A 19,594-nucleotide genomic window follows, 5' to 3' on the forward strand; every position below is an offset into this window, starting at 1 on the left:
AAGCTAACAAATTTAGTGAGTCCACTGAATAAATGCGTTCTTCTACAGAAGGGGATTATTAACATCGCACACAAAATCTCCAACCAACAATCCACAAGTGGCAGAATCTTTTTAATTTTTTTATCTCTTCAATAAAGATCCTACCTAACCTCTGTTCCCACCTCCTTTTAGTGTTCGGCCACTACCTGCATATTTTTATTTATTTATATTTGATTTGATATATTTTTTAAGAAATAAATAAAAAATATAATTTTATTATATTAATTTTATTAATTATAAGTCATCTAACGTTGAAAATGAATATAATATTTAATAATAAAGATAAAATAAAGTTTAAAATAGTAAATTATCTTTTAATTTTTTTAATTTGAAAAAGTAAAATTTGACAACTATTTGTAATTTAGTGAAAAAATAAGAATGGATGAGGAGAGTATATTGTAGTAGTAGTAAAGGACTAAGTGAAAGCCAACAATAAAACAACACAACACCCACTACTTGTCCTCGTATATTTATAAAATAACAATGCAGGCAACAACTCCTTTCTATCATCTTCCCATGTTTCATTGCACTTAATTTGTATATCCTAAGACGATAAAATAATTTTTATATCATCAAAATACCTAAAAGATAAATACAAATAATTATTTATAAATCGTGAGATAATTGTTATCCGTAAGTTTTACTTATTTATTATAAAAAAAATTGTTTTTGTTTTCTTGTTTTTTTTTAAACTTTTTTCTTAGAGTATATCACTACTAAAAAAAGAGGAAAATCGATCATAAGTGGTCACTTTTTCTCAATTTTCGACCATAAAATCGATCAAAGTGTGTGATCGATAAAATTGTGGTAGCTTTTTAAAAATCAACCACGTGTGGTCGGTTTTTAAGAATATATATATATATTTTTAAAATTCATTATTATTTTATTAAAATAGAAAAAAATAATTTTAAAAATAAAAAAATTCAAAATAAACCGACCACAAGTGGTCGTGTTTTTTTAAATTAATTAATTAATTTTAATAAAATCGATCACAATTGGTCAGTTTTATTTTAAAATTAATTAATTAATTTTATTAAAACCGACCACAAGTGGTCGGTTTTCTTTTAAATTAATTAATTAATTTTTATAAAAACTGATCACAAGTGGTCGGTTTTATTTAAATTAATTAATTAATTTATAAAAAAAAATGACCAAATGTGGTTGGTATTTTATTTGAATTAATTAATTTATAAAAAAACCGACCACAAGTGGTCAGTTTTCTTTAAATTAATTAATTTATTTTTATAAAAAAAAAAACCACATGTAATCGATTTTTTATTTGAATTAATTAATTAATTTATAAAAAAATCGACCACATGTGGTCGGTTTTCTAAAAATATTTTTAAAAACTGACCATATTTGGTCGATTTTTGGTAAAAAATTTCAGAAAAATTGACCACATGTGATCGTTTTTTTTTGATAATTTTGTTAAAAAAATATTGAAAATTTCCAAAATACAAACATTAAAAATCAAATTATTTACAATACATCCCACCAATCATTTACTAAAAATCAAATCAAATTATTTACAATACAGCCCACCAATCATTTAATATACAATCAACCAACCACAAAAGACTATAAAACATACAAAAAGACTAAAAACTACAATTCATCATCCGCATCTTCATTCTCAGCCTCACCCATTCTATTATCAATATTTCGTTGATATATCTAGAGCGAGTTCATGCAAAGAAAAAGATGAATGAATTAATGTATGTTCTCGAGAGTTTTTTTACACTTATAGATAAATTATGCAATAAAAGCATAACATTTAGGCGAAAGAGAATAGTAATTCACTTGCTATATATAGACACGTGAACTATAAAAATGTCTAAATACATGAACCCCAAGATTATGAAAAGTGTATGGCTTGCAAGCGAGTCAATTAGTTAATGAATGTATTAATCATAACACTCTAAACAAATAAATCCACACTCTATAATCTCTACATTATTTCAGGAAAGTGTTAAGCAGGTTAATTGACCAAATATTAACTACTTTCAATCACGTATGGTGCCAATATAATCACCAAAATTTTTAGAAAAGAGTTAAAACGGATTCTCCAACGAATATACGAGGCAAATTAGCGCACTGCCTTTAGTTGGGACACAAAGAAGAAAGCTATTCAATGATGGAAGCTATTCAATGATGAAAAAGACAACTTTTTGGATCACCAAGATACTGTATTATTTCTATCAAAAGAAAGATAGGAACGTTTTCATAACATGATACTTACAGACATTAAAGACTAAAAAAAGGGTAAGAGCTTGACGTTATGCTAGGTTACGATTTCAAATACATGAATGCCAGCAGTATATGAACAACATCATATCTAGAGAGACCCAAAAGACTGTGAATGAGAGAAATCAAGAGCATACATTGTGCAAGATTTCATCAAGATGCGATTTTCAATTCAAGTTGCCAGACAAAACATGGTATAGTCAATTTTCTATCGACACCTTTTTTATCTTTATAGAGCAAGACGAAGGGAAAAGATGCATTCAAAAGCTCATATTTCAGCAAAATACATGAACACGCAGAAAACAAACACGTTCAACAGCTTATATTTCAGTAAACTATATAGAAACACAGAAAAGCAAACATTTCAAAAGCTCATATGTCAGTAAACTACATAAACACGCAGAAAAGAAAATATTTAACACAGAACGAGGTTGAAATTACAGGAATATCGCAACGAAAATATCATCACAATCAACCTACGGCCTGCAAGGCCTCTACAACAAAACAACCCAACAACTACGATTATCATTATGATTACGAGTAATACAATTATACAGCTAAAATACTAAAAGGAGGATCAACTAGAAGAATAGAAAAATATTTGAAGCTAAAAGAGACGAAGTATTACCTGTTCCGGAGCAGCAAAACAAGACTCAAGCTTGATCGGAATCCACCCATCACCGAAAAGTGTCATCGTCAACTCGAAAACTTTGATTAATCGATGAATTTTATGAAGCAAAACTTTTATACTAAGAAAATGAGATTTCTTTGCTCAAAGGTTTTTATCCACCTTCAAGGCTTACCTTCTTTATGAACCATCGTTGGTTTTTTATAGAAAGAATGGGGAATTCAATTTTGAACCCCCACAGATGTGGGATTGGTGAAATCGAGGGGTAATTTTGACCTTGTAGAAAGGGGAATTCAAATTTTGAAATTGAGGATTAGGATGAGTTGTAGAAATTGTACGAAAATCGTACAAAACGGTTTGATGATGAGTTGTTCATCATCGTTGGAATCCAACGGGTTGCTGAGCTAGACATTCGCGGGTCACTGGGTTTAGTTCGGATACGGGTTTTTGTGCGGGTTTCTGCTTTGGGTCAAAGAAAAAGAGGAATTGGGTGGTGGGTCGCCGTTGAGATCGTTGTTGTCGCATTGTTGGTTGAGAGCTGTACACGTATGGGATTGTTGGTATCGGGTTTGGCTGTTGTTATTCGGTGTTTATAGATGATGTTGCTGTTAATGATTAAGGAAAAAAATAAGGGGACTGGGCTGGGTTATGCTATGATGTTGGGCTGGTAAGGAGGGAATGGGTTGTTGGGCTAGCTGTTGTTGTAGGCTGATTATGTCAAGAAGAAAAGAAATGGGCGGATCGGATGGGCTGATTTGGTGCATTCCATTGAAACTGGGCCGAAGAATTGACGGTTATTTAATAACCCTAATTAAATCTAATTGGGGTTATTAAATAACCCTAATTAAATTTAATTAGATTAAAATAATTCCAATTAGGAAACGGTAATTTTGGGGATTAAAATTGAATTATAATTTAGGCGACTTGTTTAAATTCTAACCAAATTGAATATCCATTGGTCAATTGCATTACAATTGGGGCCAATTTGATTTCAATTGAGGTCATATTTAATTAACTCACTAAATTGAATCACAATCCAACACGAATCAAGTAACAAATTAACCTCGAGTTTCTTGATTTGATAAAAATCAAACAAATATTCCTCCAAATAGAATATTTTGAGAACAAATCATATTTAAAATCAAGACAAATCATATTTAAAATCAAGACTTTATCCATTTGGATTAATTTTCAAGTGTAATCAATAAAAGTCTAATTTTAATAAAGAATGTTCATTTAAATAACAAAATTTATACATTCTCGTATAAAAATATGAAAATGTATAATCGTTAATTAAATGACAAAATTAACTCAAATAAATATTCTAAATTGTATTTATTGGAATAAAATAATTGTTGTGACTCTATTTTAATATTAAAGAAATTCAAAATTAAATTGGGTTGTGGAGGATAAAAATTAGGTGTCAACAGAGCCTAACTACAATTAAACAAGTAAAAGAGAGAGGATTACATACTTTTTTTTTAGAAATATTTTGACTATAAATATCTTAATTTTTTTTAATAAAATAATTTATAGTTGTAGAGTTGTTTAAAATTAGGATCTGAAATAAATGACACGAGAATGACGAATGTTTCAAAACTTCAATTCTAGCCATGTCACTGGCTAATGACAGCGACTAACTCTATTTTCGTTTGGGCCGCTGGTACTTTTTTTTTTTTTTTAAATAATTATTCTCTATTATTTTCTTAGTTCTAGCAAAAACAAATGTTGCCCTCTATTGTTGTTTTTAATTCTACCAAAAAAACAATCACATAAGATTTTGTAGTTTTTTTTAACAATTAAATAAGAAATTGTAATACTGTAATTGCAATTTTTAATCAATCAAATACAAAATGAGTGTATTTTTATATGTTATATAAAAATAACCTATTTTATCCAATAATGATACATACACATTTTTATATAGAAATGATACAATTCTTATTCACATCCGATGCATGTACATATTATATACAACAAGACATACTTTCTATAAAGATCATATACAAAAACATATTCTATACGATAATTATACAGTTTTCATACAATTTTTATATAGTTTCTATTTAAATTTTATACATCCTTTAGCTGCTATTATTATTCAGAGACATATTTTATATAACAACTATACAATTTATATACATATTCTATACCATTATATATATATATATATATTTACAGATATGTATTTTATACAAAAATTATAGAATTTCACTATCATATTGATAAAGTTTCTATACCCGTCATATATATAACTTACAGTAACTATACAATTTTTATACATATTCTATACAATAATCATATAATTTTTATATAATTGTATTTAATTATTTAAAAAAAAGATAAATTTCCTTTAGCCCCCAAAAATATAGCAAAACAACACACACAAAAAAAACTTAACTACCTTTTAAAAAATGGCAAAATCCAGAAATAGCATACTTATCTTCTTAATTATGAGTTTCATAGCAATAGTTTCATAATTACATAATATAACAAGTTGTATTTTGTATTTTTGCAAACTGTTGCTACAAAAATATAAATACATATGATTTTTACTGCCCTTATGATCGATATGTATTTTGTATTTTTGCAAACTGTTGCTACAAAAATACAAATACATTCAAATACATATGCTACAAAATATAATTTGATAAAAGTGTTACTATTTTTTATAATTTAATATTTAAGTATGGTACTTTATAATTTAATACTTAAGTATGGTACTTTATTTATTTTTTCTTTAAAAAATGCCCCAAAATGATCCAAAATTGGAAATAGTCAGCCAATGAAATTGAAAAGTCCAACTGATAGGCTGACATTACTTTGAAATGATAACTTTTAGTATAATTTTCTAAATTGGCCATATGATGTGCTTTTTTCTTAAAATTTTATTGGACCACAAATTATAAAAAGTTGTCTTCTTCTTTTAAATTAGGAGGGAGGAGTAATTCTTTTCCGGGAGAACTCAAATTCAGCAAAAGTAATAAATAAATAAATTATTTTGTAAGTTTAGTTAGGAAGTAATTAATTTAGAACTATAAGAGAGGGATTAATTCACGTGGAGCAACAGTAGTAGTGGCCCTTTCTTACTGTGTTTTGCTTTTTTTTTTAAGCTGTAATAGAGATATACCATGTGCCACAAAATTATATGTTGCATCCAACTATGAAGTGTTAATTTCGTTAATATATATCCATGAAACACCTGTCACTCTAGGAATGATTAATTAGCCTTCATCCAACTTTTCTCATAAAGAATTATTAATTAAGGAACTTAACTAATTAATCCATATTAAAGCTGCTTAAATTGATAATACAGTTTAGCTGACAGCGCCTCTCAATCATTAGGCAACTGACACTCCACGTCTCATACACGGGGAGGATGGCATGGGTATGAGAATATTATTAATAAACTAAATACTTGCAGTAACTTTAAAATATATTCCGATAAATGACTGCTGGATTTAGATGCTGTAACTTGTATCCAGCTAATCCAATTAGTAAATAATGAGGTGGTTAAAGTAGTAATCTTTTGATTTTTGTTTATTTTACAAGTAATTAACCCCATTTTTTTCTGTTACTAAATGTTCCTTAAAGAGTCACATTCTTCTCTTTAGGTGAAATTTGTTGCAACTTCTTTCACATCCCTTTGTCTAATTTTACTGTTCACTTAACCTCTTCTTTTCGAAATTTCAATTTTCATCAAAATATTGAGTTAATGTCAGATTTATTAGAAATTGCACGAACTTCTGGACAATAGTGTACTAAGGTACTGCAGAATTTAGCCGTTGTTGGTGTGTGCATTCATCAACTCATGAAGTTAACTTACTTACTTGATAACTGGCAAGTCAAAATTAATTAGTACTTAATATATTTGGTATTGAATAGTCTGAAGTACCTAACTATCACTATAATAAAATGGTTAAATTGTGATGGAATATTTGAGATGGAACACTTCTGTCACAATTTGTGACACAATTTTGATGAATTATTTTTGCATAAATATAAAAATTTTAATTTTTTTATATTCACATAAATATTCAAAAAGTAACAGATTTGTGACAAATTTTTGATAGATTTAAAATATAATTTTTGTGACAGACATATTTTTATCACAAATTAAAGCTGATGAGAAAAAATAATAACTTACTTTCACAACTCCGTGACTAAATTTGTGACAGATTGAGAATTCCATCACATAATTTTTTTTTAAAAAGTAATTAATGTAATAAAAATTTGTGACGAATTTATTCTGTCACAAAAAAAAATTATTTGTGACGGATTTCTTTCCGTCAAAAGCGGAATTGGGCGTTCCCTCTAAACTATTTTTCGTTTTCCCTCTTTTTTATTTTACATCATTTTTTGCCTCAGTTTTCTCAAAACCCTTCATTTTCTTGAATGAGTTCGCATAGGCTCAAGCAGCCGTTTTTTGCAAGCAATCCATTCACTGAGTTCGCATTTTCTTGAATGAGTTCGTATTTTTTTGAATGAGTTCGCATTCAATTTCTTCCACAAACACTTAGTTCATCTCAATTTCTATTTTTTGCAACTCATTGAGGTATGGAATAGGTCGTTTTTTGCAACTTGTTGAGGTATGGAATAGATTATTTCTTGCCTATTGGAATAGATTGTTTTGAATAGATTGTTGAAATTTATCTCAAGCAGTCGTTAGAATAGATTGTTTTGAGGTATGGAATAGACTAAGTTAGAGTTCTTCTTTTGAGGTATGGAATAGACCAAGTTTTATCAAGAATAAGTTAGATTAAAAAATATGTTAACTTGTTTGAAGGAAAATATGAGTATATAGATTGAAATAGAAAGATGCATCTCTCTATTGGCGTGTTGATGAAAGAACTTGATATGTAATTGAGCTAGACCAGCCGTCTTCAGTTCCGCACCTATGCAGTAATGAATTTTAGTTGTTAGTTTCTGTAATGCACATTCCAAATCCAACAGAATTCACTTGATGATAGTTGTAGTGAGGTACTTAATTTACTGATCAATTATATACACGCTCAAACACATACACACAAACGTTTATATGTGTATATATATAAATGACAGTTTGCCTAGCCGGTAGTGAGTTGGCCAATTACTCAATTAATGAGGTTGAGAGATGATTTTTACATTTTTAATTCTATAGGAGATATCGTGGATCATTATAGCTCAAATTATTAAATAACTTCAGGTAAAGATAAATTGTCAGCTATGAGAAAATGTGAGGGTAGTTCCATCCCGTCATTGAGTGCTTAATCTGGAAGTTTAGGTTAGTTTTTATGATTGGCTTTTTAAATTTTTTTTGTTTTTACCCCTGCCTAAGAGCTCCCACACCTTTAGTTCCCTTGGTGAGGGCTGCTTACCATCCGAGGAACCTCCTCTTGACTGTAGAATTGGATTGAGTATTTCATCAAGACAAGTTTCATTGTCATGACTGTCACAGGAAAAAAAGATCGAAGAATATAGTTTATCCCATCTTAAGGATATCTTTATACTCCAATTAAAGTGGGACATAAAGAAATACTTGGATGCGATATCCTAAACTACGATCTTAGCCACGGGATGGAAGAAGTAGAAATAACTTGTCAGGTAAGGGGGGGATAATAAAATAAAATTAAGCACCTTAATTAGTTAGATCGACTATATGTTGCTAGTTGTATAGAAAGTGAAAAGAGAGAAAGGAGAAGTTGGGCTTTACGATCCAGACTCGTATGTATAATGTTTGAAACTATCACGTCTATAATGGTGCTAGTTGTATTGAGCTGCACAAAATCAAGTTCGCAACCTCAAACTTATGTTATGACTACGTGGCTTGTGGAATAATCCATGTCGTTTGCTCTTCAGTTTCCTAATATAGACTAGTAAATCAAGCTAGAGACCATAAACAATATCCTTATATATGGGTATTTTGAACTGCCATGAGGATAACACACATATGAACACTTTTGTTTGAACTTTGTCAATACTGATAACAAGTTCAAAAATAGCAAAATGGAAACTGAGTAGCGGGTGCGATTCTTGCTAATTAGTTGGCTATGCTTGGGCTACAATTAGCTTAGACTAGGATAAAGTTAAAATTTACCATGAGACATGGTAAAAGAAACACTATAATCACATGCTAAACTTTGGTTGGAAAACAAATTGTAACAATAGAACAATAGTACTGGTACAAAGTCATGTGTACACCAGCAGGGGGTGGCACAGTACTGATAATGCAAGTCATTAGTCACCACCTTAGCGGAAGAGGCACATGTAATTAACGTTAATGCACAAAAAGACATTGAGAATATCTAGCTAATGTGCGAGTCCAACTATTATCCACTGTAGCCATATCAGAAGTCTTTCTATTTGTTTGAAAGTTTGACATTCTTTTGAGCTCTAGCTAGTTTGAAAGGATCTAAAATGATTTGATTTTGTTTCTTCCTCGTTCAATTTGTATCATTGTAAGAAAGAGCAAAATTTTATAGGAAAGTCCAAAGATATAAGCCTCGTCAAATATGACCTTCACATGCATTAATTGTTTTCAGTATTTTATTATAATGTTTCCGTATTTCTCATCTTAATTTTCTATAACTAGTTGTCTCTTATGCCTTGATTTTCTTACTATCTTCTTGTTGTTATTGCTTATGTCTCCATGAATGTTATCATTTTGCTTTCCTTGAGCCAAGGGTCTATATGAAAGGCAGGGGTAAGGTCTATGGTAGCATTATTTATAGGCTTAAATATATATATATATATATATATATATATATTGAGCCAAGGGTCTATATGAAAGGCAGGGGTAAGGTCTATGGTAGCATTATTTATAGGCTTAAATATATATATATATATATATATATTGTACTGTTATATGAAAATAACTTGTCAACACGTAAGTTTTAACATATTTATTCAATTTCAGAGTGCACGATACGAATAATTCTGATTGTGAGTGGATGTATGATAGATTGCTCGGAGACGAATTCATAAATCCTAAGTTTATTGATGGGGTTGAGAGCTTTCTTGAATTTGCTAAAAGCCATTCAGAATGTATGGACGGTGAAAAATTAAGATGTCCTTGTAAGTTATGACATATCTTGGAAATAATGGCTTTGTACCGAATTATTATCATTGGCATCATTATGGAGAAAGTTACATTCCAGATCCAAGTGTTCTTGATAATCATTAAGAAGCTTCAGCTTCAGGTGAAACCGTAAATTCTTAGCCTCATAATGAATTTCGAGCTATGGATTTTGATGTTGCTGGGCCTTCTGATGATGGTAGCATAGAAGAGGATCCAAATTGCACAACAAAAAATATTTATAATTTGCTCAAAGTATCGAAACAAGAAATTTGGCCGAAAAATCCACATGGACACACACAATTGTCTGTCGTTGCTCGTCTGTTGAATTTAAAGGTGGAACATCATTTTTCTGAAAGATTGTATGATGAATTGTGTGAATTTATATCAGAATTGATACCAACTGATAACATAATGATAGATAGCTTTTATAGTACCAAAAAGCTAATGAGAGGATTGGGCTTGCCGGTTGAAAAGATTGACTGTTGCAAAAATGATTGTATGATCTATTGGCAGGAGGATAATGAACTTGTCAATTGCAAGTTTTTCTCTCACCCTCGATTTAAGATATCAAAACATCAACGCTCCAAGAAGAAGACTAATATTTCCTATAAGAAGATGTATTATTTTTCTTTAGCTCCGCATTTACAAAGATTGTATGCATCCGATGCTACAGCAAAACATATGAGATGACATTCTGAGCATGATAGGGATGGTGTGATACGTCATCCCTCTGACTCTCCTGTTTGAAAACAGTTTGATCAGGCACACCCTTCTTTTGCATTTGAAGTAAGAAATGTTAGATTGAGTTCGTCAACTGATGGTTTTCAACCTTTTGATCAATTTGGCCAACAATATTCTTCTTGGCCTGTGATAGTTACACGATATAATTTTCCATCTTGGATGTGCATGAAGAATGAATACATGTTTTTGTCTGTGATTATACCTAGTCTCAAAAATCCAAAATAGAAAATCAATGTCTTTTTGCATCCTCTCTTTCAAGAGTTAAACGAATTATATGAAGAGGGAATTCAAACATAAGATGTTTTAAGTAAGAATAATTTTCAAATGAAATCTACGTTGATGTGGACAATAAGTGATTTTTCTACGTATTCAATGTTATCGGGTTGGAGTACAGTAGGAAAATTAGCTTGTCCTTATTGCATGAAAGATTCTAATGCTTTTTCACTACCTAATGATAGAAAGATCTCATGGTTTGATAATCACAGAAAGTTCTTACCACCAAATCATCTGTGGCGAAGAAATAAAAAGTGGTTCAAGAGAGGTCAAACAGTACAGAAGATTGCATTTACTGAATAATCGGGTGTACGAATACTTAAGGAGATTGAGGAATTGGGACTCATGAAAGTGACAGAACTTGGTTCTGATACGATAAATGTCAAAATTGCAAAGAATAATGCATGTGGTTGGAAAAAAAGAAGTATTTTTTGGGACTTGTCTTACTGAAAAACAAATTGTATTAGGCATAACCTTGATCCGATGTATATTGAATTTTTTTTGGATAATATCTTCAACACTGTCATGAATGTCCAGGGAAAAACAAAGAACAATGCAAAATCTAGAGAAGATTTAAAGCTGCTTTGCCATCGTCCAAAGTTACATCAGGATGAAAGTACCAAAAATTATCCAAAGGCTTGCTATATGCTAGATGATAAGGCTAAAGAAGTTCTCTGTAAATAGTTGAAAGAGTTGAGATTTTCTGATGGCTATGTGTCTAATCTGGGAAGATGTGTTGACATGAACAAGCTTAAAATTTTTGGTATGAAGAGTCATGATTGTCATGTGTTTATGCAATGATTAATACATATTGCATTTCGAGAATTGCTTCCACGAAATATGTGGCAATCATTGACGGAGTTGAGTCTTTTCTTTAAATATCTCACCTCTATTCCTCTCATCTTGAGTAAGCTTGAGTGTATTTTTCCTCCAAGCTTTTGGGATCTATGGAACATCTTTCTATTTATTTAGCTTATGAAGCACGTTTAGCGGGCCTGGTTCAAGGACGATGGATGTATCCGGCTGAGAGGTAAATAAAGTTAATTATATGTAAATAAATATATCAATTATACCATATTGACAAACTTTAACGTTTGTAGGAATCTCTGTAGCTACAAGAATGATGTCAAAAATAAGAATAAAGTTGAAGCTTCTATATGCAATGCATATTTAGTTGAAGAAGCATCTTTATTTTGTGAGCACTATTTTAAGTCACACATTCCGATACGACACAAAAAAGTGTCACTAAATTTAGATGATGATGGAGTTGAACAGGACGATCCGGAAATGCTTTCTATTTTTAAGCAAGCTGGTCGAGGTTTTGGTAAGCTGAAAAAGAGGAGGTTAGATGATAAAGAATATCACACAACTCATACATATATTTTGTTGAATTGTGATGAATTAAAACCATATATCAAGTAAGTTAATTATGAATAATCTATAAATATTAATAAAAAATTTGACATTAAAATTAAATTAGCTTTTTTGTTTAGAATTTATGAAGACATCTTGAGACAAATACAGCCATGCATTCAAGATAGCGAGATCGATGCTAAACTTGAAATAGAGTTTGCATCTTGGTTTGAAAAATATGTAATTGTTAAAGGTCAAAATTATTCTTAATTATTCGCTATTATTCACAAAATTCAATCTTAATCGATGTCTAATTATTTATAATATCAATAGGCACAGAATTCTTCTTTCGGAATTACCAATCAAATTATGAAAGATCTTACAGAAGGGTCATTACATATAGTTCATCCCTTTAATGGATATGTTGTAAATGGTTACAAGTTCATTCTAAAGAATACGATTCAAATAAATCTTTGATAAATAGTAGTGTATGTATCAAGGGCTCTAGCCATAGTGCAAATAATATTGATTACTATAGTCGATTGATAGAGATTTTGCAACTAAAGTATAATACATTACCATTCAAGAGAACTGTGTTATTTAAGTGTTCTTGATTTGATTCGTCGCCAAAGCATAGTACAGGAGTCCATCCACAGTATAATCTTGTTGATGTTAACAAGAGAAGATTGTTTAACAAATATGAGTCATGTATTATGGTTATGCAAGCATCTCAGGTGTATTTTGAAATGTATCCTACTGTAAAAAAGACAGTGGGTGAATGGTTAGCCATTTGCCCAATAAAAACACGCTCTGTTGTAGATGTTTCCAAAAAAGTAGAGCAACCTCATACATTGAATGATCCATCTTTGCAAGAGGATTATAGTCAAATACATGAGATTGATATTAATGAAAATGAAATACTTAATACATTGAATGATCCAGATGGTATGCTTATTGACATGAAAGAGAAGGAGGAGAAAGAGGGGATGGTAGGGAGGAGGATGAGAATGATGAGGATGAGGATGAGGATGAGGATGAGGACGGGGATGAGGATTATGATGATGAAAATGGGGATGAGGAAAAGGATGATGAGGAGGAGGAGGAGGAAGAGGAATGTGAGCTTCATAAAAAGAAAAGAAGAAGAATCTAATTTTTGAATATTTGTATTTCTTTACATGCTCATTGTTCTATCCTCATTGAGCCTTGATATAATTGGGTGTTCTATAAGAATACTAGTCCTTTTCTAATTGAGTCAGTTTTTATGCGCATTTCTTTCTTGATTCCACCCTTTTGACAACCTTCTTCAATTTATTATCTAATTTGTTGTCGCATATAGTTGCAAAAGGTTTCCCTTGTACAACGTACAATTATATTTGCCTAGTTATTTACAAGCTTGTGTATATGAATTGATCTATTATGCAATAAATTATAATTTTATATTTCGTCACCAGCATAAAGCTGTTTGTTGGATTAAACTACTTGTTCATTGTACTGCTTTTGTACTATCTCATGTACTTGTCAATTTTGAAAAAACACAGACTTCTAATCGAATGCTAATTGGCGAGAAACATCAGGGTTGGCAATAGAAATAGATTTTGAAGCTATTTGAACAGGACATGCAAGCACTTGCTTGTTTCTTCATGTAGACTTGTACCAGTTGTTCTGATCTCCTTTAATTTCAGAAAGTTATTTGTTATATGTGCTAGCTATATCTATCAAACTCGTCTAAAAGCTCAAGCATAAAAACTTAGTTCTGGAGGTTACTATCTAATCATTTTGCCTTTATATGAAAGATACCACTTGTGTAAGATTGGCTGCCTCTACTATTCATCAGGAAAAGAAAATAGTTTTCTGAAGTTTAGTCATTAATTTAAGAAGTTGATCTGTTAAAATTTTAAGAAGTTCTGGCTAACATTTCACCCAGAGATTTAATTATTTTGGAGTTGAAAATAATAATAGTATTGTACCACCAGTTATTTATTTACCTCAAAGAGACCAATTTTAGCAATATCAATTAATTGCTTGTCTTAGTCGCTGATACATGTTGAACAACATTAGAATGCCAGTTAACTCTAAAGGATCCCAAACAAAACAAAAAAAAGCTCAAGATGATGCCTTATCAGAAAAGAAAACGCTGAAGGATAAAAGTAAATATAACTCCGAGCAATATATAGTTGTTTTCTTGGTTTAGTGAAATTAAAAGCAAAAAAACATTCTGTTCAAGTTTAGTATACCATCATTTTTCATGAACTCTCTCATTTTTTATTCTTGGTTAACAGTTTTTTGTGATTTGAACGTCATACTGTTGTTTAGTGCTTCAAAGAGGATGGTACTATCTGCCTTTTTTGTGGCTCAAATTGCAGTTTGACTAGGAGTTACGTGGAGTTCATGACTTCGTACATGCAACTTGTGATATTAACCATGACTGAGCTCTTTAGAAGTGGAATATGAATTAGCCTTGTGAAAGTATGTCGGAATACAACTGCACGACATTCCTTGGGATACCTGCTTCCCATTCTTTTAGTATTCTCACCCATTCAATTCATGACATTATTGACTTGCGATCTGTCAAAATGATTTCATAACAACAAAGAAAATCCTCTTTCAATGTCAGTCTCGTCTTCCGGTATATTATTCCGGTTGAGGGTATTACTTTGTGGGTGTCTTATTTCTGTTATGCCATCTTATTTCATGCTTCATTACGAATTTATTTACTTTTATTTTTTCCTATTCTTTGTGGGTGTCGTATTTATGTTATGCCATCTTGTTTCATGTTTTATTATGGATTTGTTTACTGTTCTTTGTTTTGCAGTTATAGAATAATAGTCATTTTAGAATATGAGTGGTACGCCATCATTGGTTGCTGGTTCTCCTGATACTCCTGGTTCCATAGATTCTCCTGATACTCCTGGTCATATCAGTTGTTGGATAAAAGTAAGAGAACATATACAAAAAGAACATATCATTGGTGAAGAGAAATAAACAAATCAGATTTTGTGTCAGATGATGTTTGGCAAAGCTGAAAGACATATTGGGCTTCTGATGAGTTTAAGAACTAATATCGTATTGCAACTCAAAATCGATGTAGTGAAACTGGTGGTCCGGGCACTGGTCCAAGCAAGCATACCGGTGGTTCCAGGTCAACAGTAGAGCATACTATAATATTAATAAATTTCGTACTTTAATAGATTAATTCTTTAACTTTATCTTTAATTTTAATGTTGGACTTTTTTTTTCAGGCAACAGAAATGGGCCACGAACCAAATTCATAGGAGATATTTAAGAAGTTGCACCTAAAAAAGGATGGCAGCTTTGTTGATGCCAAGTCGAAGAGAATTAATGTAAGTTTGCTAATAAGCTTCTCATTCTTTAGATCTTGAAAGCATGAGATCAATATAGCTCTGTTGGACTTTTTCTTATTATAACTTGTGGTCACTGATGACCTTTGTCTAATTCCAACAAATCTCCTTCGTGTTCGCTGAACTCCGACTGCAGCATCTGCTACATTTCGATGAACATCATGAGTTTTTGTTAGTCCTTCAGCTTTTCTCTTCCTAGCCATTGTTTTTGTGTGTATTTGTGTTCTTAATTTATTGTAATTGCACTCTCTTGGGCTGACAATGACACTAAGAGAAGAAAGTTGAGGGAGCAAATGGGGATTAGATACCTCTATGGTCCTAGTCGTAAAAAGTGGATATTAGGAGTTTGTGTGTTTTTTACCTGACCAAAAAAATTCTCATTGGTGTCCAGATAAATAGGGATTGGATACCTCCATGTATTTGTTGATTTTTGTCCAGAAAAAGTGGATATCAAGTTCACCATACTTATAGAAAGTTTGGACTAAGGTGGGTCGCTGAGCTAAAGGAAAAGAAGTAAGGTACCTATTGAAGTCTAAAAAATGCTTACTGGCACCTAATGGACACCCAACTAACACTTGTATATCTGAATTAATAGGGCATGTATAGTACCCTTGAGAACTTTGACCCCAAGAGAATGAACCATAGTAGTTTCCCCCTTTCTGGGTCTTCTTTCCTGCCATTTTTTCATACCCCTCCATTTCAAGGTGTAAATCTCAAACATGGACTTGAGATATGTAAGAAAAAAAGGTGGTGGGCTGGAAGATGTCATGTTAATCCCATAGGTAACTCTACCTACCAAGGCTTACACAAATGGGTTATTATAACATAGCGTTCTTCTGTTGGATCTGAACTAATTTAACAAATAGATTAATTGAATATGATAACATTTACTTCATTACAGAGATATAGTGAGAACACTAAGAGCAATTTGCATTTTTTCAGAATGAAAAGATATATCACCTGAGCAACCATAATCTAGGACATGATAATGTACTTTTGGTGAAGTAAATTGTATTAGAAAGACATCTAGGACATGATAATGTACTTTTGGTGAAGTAAATTGTATTAGAAAGGCATCTAGGACATGATAATACACTAGAAGTAGTTCCAGTTGTCCACCAATTTCTTTTAGGGAAACAATTGATTGATGTCTCTATTATTAAGGAGGGAATTGAACATTGTACATTATCCTTGAAAACAATACACTCTATTTAAAACTTATACAATGTAATACTTTTTCAAATGCACACAGCTGGATGAAAAATTAAGAATACAATACAATGTAGCATTTCACATGAACCTTCACAACCTGCAAAAGTAACTCTTCAGAATGGTATATATATGAATGTGGTTTTCAGTAGCTGGTTAATTTAGATGACAAATTTGTGAAAACCATTTGGGAAGTTTAGAATGGTAACTTAAACGGTCTCTTTAATTAGCATAAATCTAACATAAAATTGAGTGCAAGATAACATAAAAAAGCCCCTTTTACTTTTAACGAAAGGGAGTCTTGCTTCATGGGACATCCGATAACGTTGGAATTGTATAGTAGAAAAAATGATGTTGTGGTGTATACCTGTTGTTTGAGTTATATTATTTCATTTACTTTTTAAATAATATTGATACTACGAAAATCTTTTGGTTTTAAACATGCTATGGAAAGAGACATTCTTTTTGAAACAGACTCAAAAGAAAAGTTAGACAAACCAATTGAAATGGAGAGAGTATTTGACACTGAGGCATAGTTGAGTGATTGATTCTTGATGACATTATTTCTCATTAGAGAGAAAACAAGTTTCAAAATATCAGAAATAAAGAACTTAGGATAAGATAATTAATGAGTATAATGGAAGGGCAGTTAATTTTTCTTTTATTACTATTGAAATGTCTTTTTTTATTTGATAAAGTTGCATTTGTCAGGCATTGAGGGTTGTCTGTAATGTATTAGCTCTGCACCTTGTGCAGATTCGTGAGGTTTATGAACTTATTTGCTACTTAAAAGTCCAAAGTTTCAGGCTTTAAATGTGATTTTTTTGCATGTAGTTGTAAATCATAGCATCAATACACTAAACCTATTACAACATTTGTTTACTGAGCCTATTCTGTATTTCTAATGTTTAACAATTTTTCTTAGGATTTAACAAACAATATATATTTCTTAATCATTACTTCTCTTACTTGCATTCATACACTTGCATATAATCATTTGCAATATGGTCAAATCCATCTATTGTTGATTTTCCTCATATATTTATGAATTCTAGTGGCTCAAAGTTCTCTAAAAATCGCTAGGTTGTTTGTTTGACTGAAAAAGAGCTACGAGAGCTTGTTCTTGTATAAGTGCATCTGAATTCTCTTGATAATTAAAATCAGCTAGAGTCTAACTAGGTACATGGTTGTGGAGAAAGGTGAATAGCTAACCAAAGCTTTTTACTATATACCAGATATATATTTAATCAGATTTAAATTTGCCAATAGTTTAAGTAGGATTTGGAGCGAGCAGTGAGAGTGTTTTAGCTTGGATGGTGTTCTCCGTGTCAACTCATGGGTTATCACAGAATCTGTAAATCGCTTCTCGTTTGGTCCTTGTTGGTGATGGTACAACTAACTAAAAGAGCAGTCGTTTGTGTAAAATTGTATTGGTGAACTCATCCCCTTTCTTGTTTCCCAAGGCATGGGTAGTATACTACTCTAAAAAGATTGAAAAACATGACAACAGATAGTCTAGGAACTGTAGGTTTAACCTCATTGCTTGCCATCTCACTCAAAAAACTCAAGACCTCTTGAATTATATATAATAATTACGTGACTTGTTGGTATTTCATATTTGTCTAATACCATTTTTATGTTTTCATACTATTTTTGTTGGCTGATTATTTATATTTTTTAGGATAAAATGGAGGTTGTCATAGCTACTGCTCTTTCGAGATCAACAGATGATTCATCAGAAGATCAAGAACTCGATATAAATTGCATGTACTTTGATGTTGCGGGTGGAGCAAAAAAACGATGTGTGAATGAATTGGGCTCACAAGCTTCAACCTTGTATAAAGATATGACATGCAATTTTCCAGTAGTGTCCGATCATGTTGCCGAAGAGCGCATCAAAATACTTGAGAAAGAGGTGTCGAATATGAGAGGAAATCAAGAGAGAGTTCTTCAAGAGCGTGTAGAGTCGGAGGTGCAACAATGACTAGAGCAAGAGGTTTCCCGTATGAGGCAACAAAGTGATGATCGATTCAAATCTATGGAGGAGCAATGGTCTCGGATGATGAGGGATATGACATCATCTTCTCGCTTATTTAGTAATTCTACTCTTCCTAATAGGGACTCATCTAATGCTTAAGTGTTTAATATTTTGAGACTTTAGTTAGTTGAAGTGTTGACTTGAACATTGTCACATTTTTTTGGATAGTTATATGCTTTAAATTTTAGATATTGGTAAACTTTTGCTTATTGAAGTTGTGATTTTGCATGTTTTTATTAACTTCAGACGTTTTTTATTATAAATTTTGTATTGTGTTTTATATAAATATTAGTGTGAGAGAGAGAGCGCATAGTATTTTGTAATTATTATTTATTAAAATTTAAGAAATTCAAATAAAATTTGTGACAGATTTAATTTGTCACAATCTATCCTAAATTTGTTACAAATATAGGTAAGAGAGTCATATTGTGACTAAATTAGTCTGTCATAAATTATTTGTAACGAAATATATTGTCACAATCGTGGTGAGTTGTGACTAGATTTAGAAATTTGTTACGAAAATTATTCTGTCACTATTTTACAACGGAATATTTTGTGAAAAATCTGTTACAACTTTGTGACGAAATTTAAGTCAAGTATAAGGATTTATATTGTGATGGACGATCTGTCTCAATTCCATCACAATAATTTTG

Source organism: Capsicum annuum, chromosome 7 (assembly GCF_002878395.1).
Source record: "Capsicum annuum cultivar UCD-10X-F1 chromosome 7, UCD10Xv1.1, whole genome shotgun sequence".
NCBI classification, from domain to species: domain Eukaryota; kingdom Viridiplantae; phylum Streptophyta; class Magnoliopsida; order Solanales; family Solanaceae; genus Capsicum; species Capsicum annuum.